Source organism: Humulus lupulus, chromosome 5 (assembly GCF_963169125.1).
Source record: "Humulus lupulus chromosome 5, drHumLupu1.1, whole genome shotgun sequence".
Classification (NCBI taxonomy): domain Eukaryota; kingdom Viridiplantae; phylum Streptophyta; class Magnoliopsida; order Rosales; family Cannabaceae; genus Humulus; species Humulus lupulus.
In genome coordinates, this window is record NC_084797.1 from 147,368,500 (window position 1) to 147,385,179 (window position 16,680).

A 16,680-nucleotide genomic window follows, 5' to 3' on the forward strand; every position below is an offset into this window, starting at 1 on the left:
CCAATTTTAAACATGTTCATGCATGAAAATAAAGATTACCAAAGGCTCTAAGGCCGGTTGTTGGATTAGCTTATACAGGATCTTTATTTATTTTCATGTATATCTAATATTAAACAAATTAATACGAGATAGCCTAAAACATGTTTCTAAAATTGAATTCAAAGAGAAACAAAGAATAGAATACTTACAGTATACGCAGCGGAATGAAACAGTTCTTCCTTCAGTTTCTCTAACTCTTGTATCCTCTCTGTCGTAGAGTATTATCAAGAAACTGAACCGATCTTCTATTTTCTTCACAATCTTCCAATGTATCCTTAGAACCACCTAGACTAGTGTGGGCAATTCTCAACACATGAGATAGATATAGAGAGAAGAAGAGAAAATAACAAAGAGGCTTAGAAAATGACTTGTGTTTAGAGAAAATCTAAAACTATCAGAAAACCAGTGATTAAACTTATATTTTGACTTCTCTCTAAGCACTCCTTTTATAGACTCAATTAGGCCATTTAATTTAATTAAAAATCAATAAAATAATAGCCATTTTAAAGCCCTAGGTCGAAATTATCATGGGTTTAGGCCCGTGAAATTTCTCATGTGATTATAAGCCCATTTGACTTAAAATCAAGGCCTGTATTATTTTCTATTGATTTAATTAATTAAATAATTATTTAAATCCTTTATCAAATTAATTATTTATAATTTGAACCTTGATTTAAACTTATTTATTAATTTAGATACCAATTTATCTTAATTAATAAATCTGTCATAATTTCTCTTTTCTTCTCAAAATTACATAACTCTGTGAAACTATCCAAAATTGACCTGGTCAAATTTGACAATTCTAATTGATAATTAAATCAATTAATTGAGACTATCTAGATGATTTTATCCTAGGTACAATGGGGACTATGGGCCTATGAAATCAAGCTCCAATAAGTTATCATAAATCTAACAAATAAATTTACTAACTTATTAATTCCCCGTGACTCCACTATAGACTCGGAATTGCACTCTTAAATTCATAGAACGCTCTATAACAAATATACATACGCTATTAATTATCCATTGTTACAACCATAATTGTCACTCAATACTCTATAGACGGTCTACAATGAGATGGGACTAAAATATCGTTTTACCCCTCATTGTATTTTATCCTTAAAACACTTAGTTCCTTGTAAATGATATTTTAGTAAACTAATTTAATTACTGAAATGAGATCTCTATCATTTAATACCTTGAACCAAACTAAAAGGAAACCATCGTTTCACTTCTTCATCAGAAGCTATAGATGTTCATATCTATGATTAACACTCCCACTCAATTATACTACCGAGTTCCCAAGATGTAAGTATGGGCTAGTCCGTAGGGTAAGCTGGTAACGAACAAGTCAAAGAACTCAAATAATACAATCAGTTAGAATACTAACCACTCAGAATTGAGATTGAATTGACCTATGGTAAACTATATGATATGACTAGAATAGATAATAACAGTATGTTTACTTATCTTATCAACTGTCAATATCGGTCCAGTTCGATGTAACAAATACATCTGATCTTATCTACTTTGCTAATGTTCTAGAAAGAACATAACACTGTTGTAACGACCCAAATTTTCTAATAAGGCTTAGGGCCTTGATTAGTGTGCCTAGAGGGCAATAAGTGAATTACGATTATAATATGTGAATTTATGTGAATATGTGATAGAGATGCATGTTTAGTTGAATTAAATATGCATGTGGGCCCCGTTTGGATATTAGGGGCATGTTTGTAATTTTAGCCCGTTAATGGTATAAATGAGATATGCTTGTGATATATTTGTGTAGCACGATCCGAGACAATCCTAGGGAGCCGTTAGCCAGGAAGTGACAACGGGGTTGAATATCTGACTCGGGGCGAATCGAGGGGTGTTTCGGGTATTAGATGTCTTATGGGGTTATCAGGTTATGGAAATAAATATTTGGAGATATATTTGAGGTTAGAATGTTTAGGAGGGAATATTGGGAAAATTTACCATTTTGCCCTCGGGGACGTTTTTGGTACCCCGAGCCTTGAGGTAACCACATAGATTTAAGTTAAATAACACAAAATATAGGAAACCCCTACACTTTTTCTAACCCGACCCACTCCCTCTGCTCTGGTTTTCTTACACTCTTGAAGGCCTAGTGACATCTTGGGGAAAACCAGCCAAAACTAAGGAATTGAAGCCAGGAACCAAGCTAGAGTTTTGGAAGCTTGGAGCTTAGGAAACTGAGTTGTGGATTCAATTATGTACAAGGTAAGCTTCTTAATATGTTGAGTTGTGTTAATTTGCAGCTGGTTTTAGGTTGAATATTAGAGTTTTGCATGTTGGAGGGATGAAGATTCAACTTTGATTTTTATAAGGTTTTTGGCTTGAGTTTTGTTGGGTTTTGTTGTTGAATCTATAGTATAACCTCTGTGATAATTAGTTAGGATTGTTGGCTTGATCTTGGGAATAATTGGACTGGTTTTCGAGATGAAAATGGTGAGTTTTTCTAGGCTCGAGGGGTCGGATCGCGGCCCTGTTCTTGCTGAGCCGCGACCCCCTTGATCTTGGGGCGTTTGGAATTGGAGGCGCGCCGCGGCGCCCTTCAGGAAGGGCCACGACGCATGTGGGCTATTTTGAGGCAGGGCCTCAGGTTGAGCTGGGGGCCGTGGCATGAGTCCCTAAGGCCGTGACGCTTAGTGCACTTTTGGGTTCTAGAGGAGTTTTAGGCTTGGGAATTCAATAGTTAAGGCTCGGGATGGATTTTATCACCCACATTGATAAAATTCAAGGTTTCGAAGACAAGAATTATGACTCAAAGCTATTTAATGGATTAGAACTTGATGGATGAATATTGTTAATGCGTTGTAACTAGGGTTTCGGCGAGGCTCGGACTAGGGAACTATGCTCGGGACATCGATGTCTAGAAAGCTCGGGACACAGGTAAGAAAACTACTGTTCCCATAGAGCTTATGTTGCAGGGCTCGGCCCTATATGAATGTGTTGCGGGGCATGGCCCTTTGATTGAATTTATATGTGTTTAGATTTCTGCTTAGCTTTATCATATGTGTATGTAAATGATGGAACAGCAAAGGCCGGGAACGGCGAAGGCCGAGAATGGCAAGGGGCCGGGTGCAGCGTTTAGCACGCAGAGTGCGAGCTGCCAGGGTGAGACCCCAAGGGATACCTGGGATATCCTTACGGTTTAGACCGCGAACTCATGGCCTGGTAAAGCGCTTGGGACGGCATGGCCATACATGTATGACCTGGTGTTGGTTTGATTTTATATTAAGTGTTTGATATGCATTTATTATCTGCTTATGAGGGTTTGCTTGCTGGGCTTCAGCTTACAGGTGCTCTATGGTGTAGGTAAAGGCAAAGGGAGAGTCGATCAACCTTGAGTATGGCAAGCGGGACGAGCGGCGCGATGTCCTGTCTGTCTGGCTGCCACGGCTAGGGGTGTTTTTGGGAGATGTTTGTACAAAACTTGAATTTTGTCATTTAGTCGACTTTAATTATATTTTGAATTGTAAATACTTCTAAATAATGTTTTTGGGATCCCAAATGTTAAATGTCTTATAAATTTTCATTAAAAGGTTTATTCTTAAGTTTATGACTCTAATTATGATTTAATTACACTTTTGTCTTAAAACCTCGACTAGCGAGTTAATTGCACATTTTAAACTCACTTAGTAACGGCTCTAAGGCAGTAGGGCGTTACAACTGTAATGTGTAAGTAGATCATATCGTAGATTGGCAAGTCAATGTAAATCCTGTGCACTGACTAATCTTAGGACTAACTTATTTTGAACATATAATCATATTTATATTCCACTGTGATGACGTCACTATAAATAAGATTAGCTATATGCTCGGGATTTAATAGAAGTTTGTATTAAACAAATAATCATGAAAATAAAACATGTGAGCAAAGTGATTAACCAAGTCAAAAAATAATTTCTATTCTTTTATTGATAATAAAATGAGATTACAAATATTTTGGGTTATAATTAGGGCATAAAACCCCCCCAACAACTCCAAGACCGTTACTGTGGACTTTAAATAGTGCTTAACTCATTAAATGAGTCATTTGGTTATAAACATGCATCTAGGTGTTATTAATAGGCTAAGGTGAAAAAATCTCGATCAAAAGGAATGGATATATTTTATTTAAAACATAAAACTGTACATGGGCCCATAAAAATGTTTACAAAGTTATTTACAATCCAAAATGGTCATTATAGTGTAAAAGTTACAACCCGCCGACCTAAGCGGCAAAAATAAGGTTAACCCCTAGTTCCTTTGAGAAACACCTTGGCCGTGGTGGTCAAGCGGTCGCATATGTACACATCGCCACCTAAGCTCTCCACTCAAGGCTGGGTGAGTTTTTCTTTTCCTTTACCTGCACCACATAGCACCCGTGAGCCAAGGCTCAGCAAGAAAACTTATTGCTGCATGTATGAAATATCAAGATTCTGGTAATCATGCTAGGGCTTGTAGCCCTAATCAGATAATGAGTCAGACTTTGGGCTCCAGATAAGTGACTATTAAGTCATACTCTGAATAAATGACTAATAAGTCTATCTCTGGATAGATGACTAATAAGTCTATCTCTGTTAGATGACTGATAAGTCTATCTCTGTTAAATGACTGATAAGTCTATCTCTGAGGTCCCACGCCCTCCTAGCCATGTGACATATCAGTCACCTAAGCTTATAGCCTTGGCTCTATCTAACTAGCCTTTAGACTAGACAAGCACTTTTGTTTTCATCAAACTTAAGGTCGGTCAAGCATTTCATGCCTATGTTGATAATGCTTATGTCGATTAGATCTAATCTTTTCAGCTTGAGTTAAACACGCTAATATTGTTCTTGACTCATAAGCCAATACCATATGGCTCGTGTTGCTTCCTAACTCATAGGTCAGTGCCATACACAGATAAGCAAAGTTGTTATGCATTTACTATGCATTCAATGCCATTATATAGAGCACTCAACATGCTTCATCAATAACCATGCATGTCACATACTGGGTGTAGTTTTCTTACCTCTGGTTCGAGCGAGAAATAATAAAAGAACGACCTTTGAGAACGATCAGTCCTGAAGTTCCTTAGCAGTCACCTTAAGCACATGTTTGAATCCCTTCCAATGGTTGATCACTTGCCTAAAACCTCAAGCTTTGATTCCCAAGTTTGAATCCTCAAAGTAAGCTTCAAAATCCAAAGAGAAGAGAGGAAGAGATATGATCGAGAGACAGAAGGGTAATAGGCTCTTTTTTTGATGCTTAATTCCTTCTACAACTAGCCATCCTAATTTGAAATATATCCCTTGTTCAAAAGACCAAAATGCTCATATGTCCATTTAATCCCTTTTAAGCCACCCAAGGGCAAAATAGTCATTTCCCACTTATCCCGCTAATTATAATTAACGTCCTCCAATTCTCATTATTCCCAATATTCTCAATTAATAATTAAATCATATCTCATTACCCGTTCATCCCCGGTAAAGTACTAAACATCAAATTACCCCGAGACCCGAAATTAACCTCGTTATGACCAAACCGCTAACTTGCATTCTAAGATCGTCTCATGCTTAATAGCTTGAACAAATCCACATTATAATGTGGTCTCATCCATAAATCACCAACATGCATGAAAATATACAAATATGCCATCAATGGGCCAAATTACCAAAATGCCCTTATAATAAAAAGTGGACCCACATGCATGCATTTATCATCATATAATAATATAATTCACATAATCATGCATATAATCATTTAATGGCATAATAAATCAATTATGGCCCTCCCAGCCTCCTAATCAAACCATTAAACCTCATTAGGGATTTTGGGGCATTACACTGACGACCCCTATGATGATTGCTGGGTCGAGCATTCTGGCGATCTTGCCCCGTGGGTACAGAACTTGGAGTGGCGGTTCTAACTGATCGACTCGGTTTGGATCGGTTATTCCTATGGGACTTATGAGACCCACTCTGCCTCTTTCTAACATTAACGCTGGTTGCCTGAGGGGGTAACCGAGCCAAAACCTCCTCAATCTACCTGTTTTCCTTAGCGAGATGGCTCATCAATTGCATGTTTTCCAACTCGACGGCAGTTAGGTAGTCTAGATTTAGATTCGGCAGCAATGACGCCGAACTCCCAGTGAACTCCCAGTTTTCCAAGATGCATCTTCTTTTCAATAGCCCATCACTTGAGAACTCCAAAGTTAAGCATGCTTGACTTGGAGTAGTCTCATGATGGGTGACTTCCTAGGAAGTTTTCCTAAGAAGCGTGTGAGTGAGGACAAAGCACGCTAGAAAGACTCGTGTTGGTTTGCAGGGCCAGTCGTCATTCCAGGAAGCAGCCATAGTAAAGCACCCCACATCACTATGACTGCTTCCTGGACTGACGACTGGCCTTGCAAACCAACACAAGTCGTTCCAGCGTGCTTTGTCCTCACTTACACGCTTCCTGGGAAAACTTCCCAGGAGGTCACCCATCATGAGACTACTCCAGGTCAAGCATGCTTAACTTTGGAGTTCTTAAGTGATGGGCTACCGAAAACAAGATGCATCTTCTTTTCGGTATCCCATCACTTGAGAACTATTTTCGGTAGCCCATCACTTGAGAACTCCAAAGTTAAGCGTGCTTGACCTGGAGTAATCTCATGATGGGTGACCTCCTGGGAAGGCTTCCCAAGAAGTTTGCGAGTGAGGACAAAGCACGCTGGAAAGACTCGTGTTGGTTTGCAGGGCCAGTCGTCATTCCAAGAAGCAGCCATAGTGACGTGGGGCGTTACAAATGGTATCAGAGCCTTGACCTAGTCGGAAGTGTGGCCGATGGGGATGATGAACCTCTAAGGGGGATGATTGTGACAGTCAGAATCTTGTGATTCACAGAGGGAAAGACCATGTAAAAGTTGTGCAATCCCACATTGCCTGGGGAAGGTCAAGTGTGATGATTCTAACTCTATGTAGGTATGGGACTACACAGTTTAAGAGGGCTTAAATGGATTGATGGGTACTACCTATGCCAACAAGATGCATTTCTTTTCGGTAGCCCATCACTTGAGAACTCCAAAATTAAGCATGCTTGACCTGGAGTAGTCTCATGATGGGTGACCTCCTAGGAAGTTTTCCCAAGAAGCGTGCAAGTGAGGATAAAGCTTGCTGGAAAGACTCGTGTTGGTTTGCAGGGCTAGTCGTCATTCCAGGAAGTAGCCATAGTGACATAGGGCATTACAAGTAATATTGAGCTTCTTATGCATTTCTATAGTTATCATGCATTTGTACATGATTATCCTCGAATTCAAACTTGCTAAGGCAAGCTCGACTACTTTAAATTTGCTTCTAAAAAAATTCGTAGTAATAGTTTTAAAGATAGCTCGGTTATTTAACTTTCTCAAAAATTAAGAGATTATAATTTAATGCAATTTTTTGTCCAATTTTTTGTTATTTCAACTTATTATGATTTCGTTTATCGAAAATATGCGAAGTTATTCCCTTGCGCAACTGTTTCCATTTTTTTATAATATTTTTTCAAGCTCATGATATGGTTATGTTCTATACCATATATGTCCCCATTTAACTCCTAAGATTATGATCTTAGGTTGTTTTTTTTTTTTAGTTGCAAGCAAAAAATTAACAAATAAATTGAATGAAAATAAAGATGATTTTACTAATATCATTTAAATAATTACATCTCTTGGTTACAAAATAATAAACGTCTTCCAAAATCTATTGATAATATAGTCGTAGATGTTCACCATTCTAAGCTCGCGGGACCAATTCTCCATTCAATCGATTAGATGACTGATTCGATTAGATATGACTCTTCCCAATTCGTCATGAGCACACCAGGCTGATGGATCTCTTATTGCCAAAAATACTCGTCTGAGCACTAAATCTCCCACTCTAAATTGCATGTCTCGAAACCTCTAATTAAAATACCTTGTTGCACGCTATTGATACGAGGCATTTTTGAGCTGAGAGTTTTTTCACTTTTCTTTGAGTAGGTCTAACAATTCTTCGAGTTATAAATGATTCGAGGTCTGTTCATACACCTCGCATCTTACTGTCATCTCTTCAACCTCGATGGGCAGCATTGGCTCACAGCCATAGGCTAGTGAGAATGGTGTGCTCCCTGTCGAGGTTCGAGTTGTTGTTCTATAGGCCCATAGGACTTGTGGTAATTCATCAGGCCATTTTCCTTTCGCTTTTTCGAGCCCCTTTTAATAGAACTTTTCAAATTCTTATTCACAACTTCGATCTGTCCATTTTCCTGAATGTGTGCCACTAATGAAAATCTTTTTATAATCCCATTGTTTTCACAAAACTATGTAAACAGTTCACTATCGAACTGAGTTTCATTGTCATAAACAATCTTTCTTTGGATCCCACATCGGCACACATTATTTTTTACCAAAAAATCTAAGACCTTTTTTGAGGTGATTGTATCTAGAAGCTCAGCTTTGGTCCATTTCATAAAGTAATAAACTGCGACCACATCCTATTTTACTCCACCTCGCCCCATCGGTAATGATCCTATGATGTCTATGCCCCATAATGCAAATGGCCATGGGGAAGTCAACATTGTGAGTTCGGTTGGGGGAGGTCGAGGTATCGACGCAAACCGCTGGCATTTGTCACAATGTTTAACATATGTGAATGCATCAACTTTCAGAGTTGGCCAAAAATATCCTTGTCTTATTATTTTCTTTGAGAGGCTATGCCCCCTGCGTGATCTCCACAAAATCCTTCATGGATTTCTTCAAGGATTTTTCTAGATTCAGGTGGGGATGCACATCGCAACAATGGCATGAAATAACTCCTTCGATATAATTTCCCATCCAAGATTGTATATCTCAAAATTTTGTATAGTAATTTTCAAGCCTCCTTCTGGTCTTTAGGTAGACTTCCAGTTTCGAGGTAATCGATTATGGGTGTCATCCATGTTGGTTATGAATCGATCATTTCGACAACAGTAATTTCTAGCTCGATAATACTAGGTTGTGGCAAGAACTTTATTGGGACTACGTTTAGTGTGTCAGCCTCCCTAGTTGTTGCAAGTCGAGCCAACAGATTGGCGTTCGAATTATGTTCTCTTGGGACTTATTCAATCGTGTAGTACTCAAACGCGGCCTTGACTTTCTCTAGGTATGTTGCCATCTTTATTCCCTAAGCTTGGCACTCTCCTCGGACTTAGTTTACTATGAGCTGGGAGTCACTGTAGCAATGTATACCCTTGGCTTTTAATTCTTGAGCCACACAAAGCCCTGCTAGTAATGCTTCATATTTTGCCTCGTTATTGGATGCATCAAATCCAAATCTCAACGCAAAATGAGACCTATGTCCTTCAGGGGTGATGAGTATGATTCCTACCCAACCCTTTCTCATTTGATGACCCATCGACGTAAAGTCCACAGCTCTAGAGCTGGGGTTATTACTTCTTCATAGGATATGCTGGTGCATTCGACTATGAATTCGGCTAGTGCTTGACCTATGATCGTCATTCTCGGGTGATACGTTATCTCTAATTATAACGCCCCAACTCCAGGGACCGTTACGGTGTGCCTTGTAAACAGTGCTAAACTCGCTAATCGACTCATTTGGCCATAATCGTGTAACTATGCATGATTAGCGGTTTAGGGATTAAAAAATTTGGTTAAGATGTAACGTTTCACTAGAACGTTTAATATATACATTGGGATCCCAAAAACATAGTTTTAGAGTCTATTACAGAAAAGCATTTACAACAGGCCGTTCTAAGCGGCAAAACAGGGTTCAACCCTAATTCCTCTTAAACCTCAGCCGTAGCGGACAAGCAGCTGCATATGTACACGTCAACACTTAAGCTCTCCAATTCAAGGATGGTCTAGCTTTCTTTTACCTTTACCTGCACCACATAGCACCCGTGAGCCAAAGCCCAGCAAGAAAACACAATATAACATGATATAATATCAACAGTAACTGTAATAATTATTCAGGACCAACAGTCCAAACAAATAGGTGACTAACGCAAGAGTCACAAATGTGGGGACAGCACCCTTTAGCCATGTGACGATAGGGTCACTAGGGCTTAACTGGTAGGTTGTCCTTTCATAAGTTTGGTCAGGACAGGTGCATGGTGATTGGTCACCAACATAACCTTCCTTCCGACTCTAGAGTCGTAACTATGGACAGCATCCCCTAGCCATGTGACAAACAGTCACCGGGGCCATATGCCCTGGCTAAAAACATCTGGTCTTAGACCAGGCAAGCGCTTATAGTGTTCATTGACCTTCCGGTCGATCCCGCATTAATACCCCATATGAGTCATTCAATGCCAACCTCAATTAGATCTAATCTTCATTTGGCCCGACGTTCACAACGCTCTGCCATTTCTGACTCTTGGGTCAGTGAAACACGACCAGTGCTCAGCCCGTTGTGAACTTAACTAATAAGTCATAGCTTCACAGACGGATCTGACACCGTTGCCGATTCTGACTAATAAGTCAGCGCCATACACAGGTAAGCCATGCCACCAAACATATATCACATGTCCAATATCCATAAACAAGGCATTCAGCATGCTTACTCAACAAGTATTAATACAATTAGGACCATGCATAAACCCAGAGGCACAGGCTCTGAACAATGTCATATTCAGTACTCAAAGCATGTCCTAATCACATGTTTCTCATGCATCATATGCATAATATTAAACAATCCAACATGCACCAAAATGGCCATGCATGTCACGTTCAATAGTCAACCAACATGCATCAAGAATAGCCATGCATGTCATACTCAATAGTCAACCAACATGCATCAATAACAGCCATGCATGTCACACTCAATAGTCAACCAACATGCATCAATAACAGCCATGCATGTCACATATACACAGGGTGCAGTTTTCTTACCTCCGGTTCGAGTGAAAATGGGAACAAGAACGACCCTTGAGAACGATCGATCCTTAATCCTTTAGCAGTCACCTAGTCATAACCAAATACAATCTCCAATTAATGAAAATTCACAAAAATAGGGTCTTAACCTAAACCCCACTCTCGGGACCTCGAAACATGCCCACACAGTGAGTAGATTCGATCCCGGGCCTTAAGGATTGAAACCCCGAGTCAAAAACCCTTAAAAACTTCTGAAGGAACAGGATAGCGCTACAGCGCTGCCCTTCTAGCACCCCAGCGCTCAAGACAGAACCACAACCACCCTACAGAAGCCCTGTGTAGCGCTATAGCGCCCTCTGATGGGCGCTGTAGCGCTACCCCCAGACAGAGCCACCCCTGAAACTTCCTTCTTCGACTTCCTCAATTCTAACTCGATTCCAATGCTTCCAAATCCCATTTTTGGTGCCAAATGAACCCAAAAACCATCCCCACATGTCCTAGGGACCACAATCCCAAGAACCCTAGCCAAAACTCCAACCAATTCCCAAGTTTCCAACCCAAAAACCAGCTGAAACTTAACTAAGAAAACAGAGCAAAACCAAGAGTTCTAGTGGCTAGAAACTCACCTCAATCTCAACAACACACCACTTTCAATGGTGGAGCATAACCCTAGCTTGGCTAAGCTTGGCTCCTTGGCTTAATTCCTCAAACTGAGCCCGAAAATCCAAAGAGAAAAGAGGAAGAAAATCTATCGGGAGAGAAGGATGAGAGACTCTATTTTTGTTACTCTTTTACAGCCTTAATGGCTAATATATATCCTTTGAGGGGAAAGGACCTAAATACCCTTAGGTCTAAAATAAAACCTTAACAGCAAAGGGCAATGCCGTCCTTTCGCACCTATTTCTTTAATCACAATTAACACCCTCCAATTCCCGCTATTCTCAATAACCTCAAACACCAATAATCTATATCCCATTACCCTTTAATTCCCGGTAATGTTCTAATCATTAAACTCACCCCGAGCCTCGAACTTAAACCCGTTATGACTAGACCGAGCACTTGCATTCCATGATCGTCTCATGCCGACTAGCTCGAACCAATCCACCTTATAAGGTGGCTATATTAATTAATCTCAAACATGCACCCAAAATACACAATTACGCCCATAGCGATCAATTTACCAAAATACCCTTATAATCATAAATACTCCCATATGCATGCATTTACCATCATATAATAATATAATTCATATAAACATGCATATGATCATTAAGTAGCATCATAACTCAATTATGGCCCTCCCAGCCTCCTAATCAAGGTCCCAACCCTTATTAGGAAATTCGGGGCATTACACTAACTACCCAAGTTCGATAGCTATTTTAATAGCCGACTTGATGCTTATGGTTTTGCCAATACTTGGCTCAAAGGTTGATCAGTAAGAACATGTATTGGGTGCGCTTCGAAGTAGGGTCGTCACTTTTGCAAATCGTGTACTAGGCATAATGCAAGCTTTTCCATCATGGGATATTGTGATTTAGGTCCTAATAGTCTTTTACTAACATAATACACTGGCCTTTGTACCTTTTTATCCTCCCGAACTAATGCAACACTAATTGTGTACTCTGTTATTGTGAGGTATAGGTACAATACTTCACATAAAATGGGCTTTGAAAAATTTGTGGCTCTGCGAGATGTTTCTCGAGGGCCTGAAAGACTAGTTCGCACTCCTCTGTCCACTCAAATTTCTTGCCCCCTCTCAAAAGGTTAAAAAACGGCAAACACTTGCCAGTTGATTTCGAGATGAACTTATTCAAAGCTGTCATTCGTTCAGTTAAACTCTATATACATCCTTATGTTTTTGAGGTGAAGACATTTCAATTAGAGTCTTTATTTTTTCTGGGTTTGCCTCGATTCCCCAAGCTTCACTATAATTCCGAGGAATTTTCCCAAAGATACTCCGAATGAGCACTTTTACGGGTTTAACCTCATATTGTACTTTTAGAGTATAGTGAAACATTCCGTGAGATTGGCAACATGATTATTGGTGTGTTTGGATTTGACTAACATCTCATCCACATATACCTCCATATTATTTACAATCAGCTCGGCGAATGGTTTACTAATCTTTGGTACGTTGCTCCAGCATTTTTTAACCCAAAGGGCATCACGTTGTAGCAGTATAGTCCTTTGTCTGTCATAAAGCTCGTGTGTTCTTGGTCGAGAGCATGCATGGCTATTTGATAATATCCAGAATAGGAATCCATAAATGACATGACATCATGTGCCGAGGTTGCATCAACAAGCTGGTCGATCCAAGGCAATGAAAAACATTCATTTGGACACACTTTATTTAAATCTGAATAGTCAATACAGGTTCTCCATTTCCTGTTTGGTTTGGGAAATAACACGAGATTAGCTATCCAATCTAGGTAGAAAGCATCTCTTATAAAGCGGTTAACTTTTAACCTGTCGACCTCCTCCTTTAACGCTTATTTCCTTTCATCATCGAGCAACCTTCTTTTTTTTTGTTCCGGAGGAAAGCTTTTATCTACTTTCATAGTGTGACTAATTATATTGGGACTGATTCCGATCATGTCTACGTGGGACCAAGCAAAAACATCTTGATTTTCGTTAAAAAAAATTGAGTTAATTGTTATTTTTCTTTTTTGGCGACGTTTTTCCCGATTTTCACCACCATCTTGCTAATCAAGTCATTGATTGAAAATGTGAATTTGACGACACAAACCGCTTGGGTTTAAAAGATTTTGGTTGTAAATGAATAATTTTCATTAAAACAAATATTTGGTACATGGGATCCCAAATCAAGGTTTAAATAATGTAATTACAGAATTTCCAAAATAAATACCAAGCCACTCTAATGGAAAAATACATGTTTTAGGTTCCCGTCCCTGTACAAACCCTCGACCGTGGCAGCCGAGCAGCTGGCAATGTACACCTCGCCCCCAGAGCTCTCCAACTCATGATCCACTCATCTTACCCTTGCCTTTACCTACACCACGCAGCACCCGTGAGCCGAGGCCCAGCAAGAAAACACAATATCATTGCATAATTAGCATTAACAACTAAGTAACTCACAGAGCATAATCAAATGTTTACGAGACATTAATCAATTACCCAGCAAGCCATAACATTTATTCAATGCAGCACATCAGTCAATAACCAATGACCTAGTTCCAGTTACTCAGCACATCATGCATAACTATTAACAATAGAATACATGTCAAGCAACAACTAGGGTTAACGTCCGTAGGCCGCACCCTCTATTTAATCCACTGTCTATGGCTCGCTTAGGCCAAGCCCAGTGTTATACCCACTGACTCCAGCCAGCTTAACTGAGCTCAGTGATTAATAAGTTGTCCTCAGCTACCAGTGGCTGAGCCGCGCCCTGTGCGCTAATGTAAACTCCAGCGCTCTTAGGTCGCTCGTTTACTATTCACATGGCATAATACCATCTTCTATAAAGCATACAAAACAGGGAACCCCTAGTCCCATTATAAGTCCACAACCGGGTGCATTTTTCTTACCTTTAATTCCAAGTCCTTTAATTAGGAAAGACGCCCCCGAGCACGATCCTGCCCTGAGTCCAAGCATACACCTAGTCACAACCATGATAAAGGATTCCATCAATAATTGTATAAGGATTTCCGAATAGAGTTCTAGCCTCTGGGACATCGAAGTCCACCAAACACGGTAGTGGGATCGATCCCGAGCACCCTAGGTTAAGTTCCCGTGCTTTAAAACCCAAAAACACAAATATCCTTAAGGGTCACGGCTCAAGCCTCCCCATGCCACAGCATGGCCCCAAATAGAGGCTCAACCTCGCCCAGAAATAGACACGGGTTGCGGCCCTACATACCCCATGTCGCGGCCCGCCCTCCTTCTCCAGCACCATCTATTCTAGAAGGCCGCAGCCCGACCCCTTTGAACCTAGAAAAACACCACTTTCATCCACCAAATCTCAACCAAACTCACCCCAAAATCATCCTAATAACATATTCCGATTATCACAACAGTTCAAGTATACTTCCAATAGCAAAACCCATAGGAAAACTAGCCCAAGGACTCATCAAAATCACATTTTAATCCTTGAAATTCAGAAGCTCATAAACCTCCTAAAACATCCATAAATTCATAGAATTCAAGGGCTAACCATAGTTAGAAGCTTACCTTTTTCTGATGAGCAAATCCACCTAGAAGTTGTAGAGCTAATCCTCAAGTTCCCAGCAATAGAACCCAACAAGAATTCAGCTCAAATCCTCACCAAAAGCTTCAATTCAACTCTCAACATCGAAGACCCAAAAACACTTAGAACTCAGAACTTAAACATTAAAACCTTAATCCAAATCTTACCTCAAACTCTGCTTGAATCCACCATCAATTTCTGAGCTAATCTTCAATTCTAGAGCTCCAATTCCTATAAACCCAGCCCAAGAATCCCTTGGTTCAATGGCTAGCTTAAGAGATTCTTTGAGAGAAAAGAGAAGAGATAGGAGGGTCGGTTCTAGTTGTTTCTGCTGCCTTCCTTTGTTTTGTTTTACCTTATTTACTTTACTTAAGTTAATCTCAAAGCTCGGGGTGCCAAAAACGTCTCAGAGGGAAAAATGGTAAAATTCCCTGGTATTCCCACCTAGGCTTCCTAACCTCAAATATATCTCAAATTATTTATTTCCATAACCTGATAACCCAAATGACTGTCTAATATCCCAAATACCCCTTGACTCACCCCGAGTCGAGTATCGGGTCCCGTTGTGACTTTCTCGCTACTTGCTCCCTAGGATCGCCTCATGACGAAAGCTACAAACACATATATCCACATAATAATGCGGTCTTAACAGTTTATCACAAATAATCACATTTATGCCCTAACGGGCCAAAATTACAATTATGCCCTTACCAGCCAAACAGGGCCCGCATGCTTATCCAATACTCATAAACATGCATTCTCACACCATTAATTTACATAACCTCCAATTATGCCCTCCCGGCACACTAATCAAGGCCCTTAAGCCTTGTTAGTAATTTTGGGTCGTTACAATTGTCGTGTCCTTCTCATCGAGCTGGACATCTTCAAGTTCTTCAATCGGTCCAAGCTCAGCTCAGTTCTCTGCCATGTGTGGGTTGATCTCATCTTCCACCTCGAAAACCCTTTCCTCTATTTCTTTGAGCATGACAGGTGCTTGCGCACTGGATTGTCCTTTTCTTCTCATGGAGATATTGTAACATTCCCGAAGTTGATCACCTTACAACATTCCAATTCCACTTGGAATTGGGAATTTCATGGCCAAATGTCATACTAATGTTGCTGCCCCCAATCCAATCAAGGTTGGTCTTCTAGGCAATACATTGTAGGTCGAAGGTGTGTCTACAACTATGAACCCAAATATCTTGGTTACTGAAGCTATATATTCCCCCAGCGTTATGGTGAGCTCGATCGCCCCTGCACTCGCAATCCCTTCTCCTAAAAATTTGTACAAGGCTGATGTGCATGCTTTAAGGTCCTGGACTGATAACCCCATTTTCTCTAGCATCGTATTATACAAGATATTCACTGAGCTCCCATTATCTATTAGGACTCGGTGAGCCCTCTTATTGGCAAGCTGCATGGTGATCACCAATGGGTCGCTATGTGGGAACTGAATGTGTGAAACATCATCCTTAGTGAAGGTTATGGGCTGAGATTCGACCAATTATTGTTTTGGAGCTCGGGGATCCGATACGTAAGGGGAACCATCTTTAGTTTTAGTTCATGTACATATCTCTTT